The following is a 323-nucleotide window of genomic DNA, read 5'->3' as shown; positions in this document are numbered from 1 at the left end:
GAGGCCAGGGGGAGACCGTGAGCCTGCGGGTGCGGGGCGCCGGGCTGCGGGGACTGCTGGAGCACCGCAGCGCGGGGACCAACGGGGGAGGCTCAAGAGGAGAGCGCGTGATGGTTCCTGGCAGCCCAAGCGCGCTGCCCGTTCGCCGCCGCTCTACACAGGGCGCTCTGGCACAACTACTGCAGAGGGGCTGCAGGCTCGGGAGCGTTGATTGGCTTCCCAGCAGCCGTCCCCTCTGACTGGCTCTAGGAGAAGTTCCCCAGCCTCACTCCTCCTTCCCGCCGCTCATTGGCCTACTGCCGGGAGGGCTTTTCCCTTTAGGA

The sequence above is a fragment of the Pteropus alecto genome, unplaced genomic scaffold (assembly GCF_000325575.1).
Source record: "Pteropus alecto unplaced genomic scaffold, ASM32557v1 scaffold19, whole genome shotgun sequence".
Classification (NCBI taxonomy): Eukaryota; Metazoa; Chordata; class Mammalia; order Chiroptera; family Pteropodidae; genus Pteropus; species Pteropus alecto.
Note: the sequence above shows the minus strand (reverse complement) of the source record.